This window comes from Aplysia californica, unplaced genomic scaffold, assembly GCF_000002075.1.
Source record: "Aplysia californica isolate F4 #8 unplaced genomic scaffold, AplCal3.0 scaffold00377, whole genome shotgun sequence".
Taxonomy (NCBI): domain Eukaryota; kingdom Metazoa; phylum Mollusca; class Gastropoda; order Aplysiida; family Aplysiidae; genus Aplysia; species Aplysia californica.
In genome coordinates, this window is record NW_004797647.1 from 407,899 (window position 1) to 409,048 (window position 1,150).

Here is a 1,150-nt window from a genome sequence, read left to right on the forward strand (position 1 = left end):
CCCCCACCCCCCATCTCATGGGGCACGTGGAGAAAAAATAGGCAAGCTAAAGGTGAGGACAGCAAAAATAAATATAGAAAAAGAATATAGAAGAACTCGTCGATGTATCCAGGCTAAACAATAAGAAAGACAGAACTTATTCACTGTCTACAAAATTATAAAGAGCAATGAAAATAATTTTTTTTTCAGAGTATTCATTTTAAAACCCTACCATGATACAAGCTCAGCTCCAAGCCTATTTGGGAGTTCATTTTCATGTATCATTATAACTTAATAAATACGTCAGCTAAAAAAAACAAAACAAAAAAAACAACAAATGACTTTTTTCCCTTTTTTTTCGGGGGGGGGGACAATCTCTTCTTAAAACCAAGACTCAGAAGTAGGATTTTCTTAACACTTCAAGACATAAAAGCATTTTGAATATCTTCGACGATAGACTCTGCGTTTAGTCATAATAATAATAATAGTTTCAGTTTTAGTGAAGGTTTTACAGCGCTCGCAACTGCACAAAAGGTCGTATGAGCGCGCAGAACAAATCAAACATTTTCAATTAGTAGGACATTTTGAAGTTTGCCCGGGTGGCGGTCGAAATCTTTTCGATATTGAACCACCACGGGATCTTTAACGTGTACAACTTGCACACGGGCCCTCCGAGATTTTTCGTCCTTGTCCGAGACCAAAGCCTTATGTTTAAATAGAAACCTTTTTTTTCGTATTTATTAACAGCTTCTAGCTCCAAAATTAAACCTAACCATTCAGCAAAAAAGATTCAAGCTTTTACAGAGTCGTCCATGCGACTATATCCGGCTGTTCCCTGTATTGATAGCGACTGACAGACAATGTTAGCTGCATAGGGGTTCTGCTAATGGAGTTTTTGTCTGCGCTAATAGTACATCTATAAAAATTAAAACAAACCCCAAAACAACCACATTACCTAAAAGGAACTGATTACAAAAACACATCATTTCCGCTTATACACGTAACTAACAGAATCTCGGATAATTAAAAACTAATAAAAAAATCAGGATGGAGATGTATACACTTTAAATCAAGATTTCTCAAAATCACAAAAATATGACCTTGGCGCTGTGTGCTTTTAAATATCTATATATAGATATACATATATGCATACATATGATATATATATATA

At 35.1% G+C, this 1,150-nt stretch overlaps 1 protein-coding gene across 1 annotated transcript in view; it reads right to left on the reverse strand.

The window, feature by feature from the left end:
- The window catches only part of LOC101851515 (orexin receptor type 2), a 262,606-nt gene that overhangs the window by 1,673 nt on the left and 259,783 nt on the right, over positions 1-1,150 (reverse strand). The window lies entirely within an intron of this gene.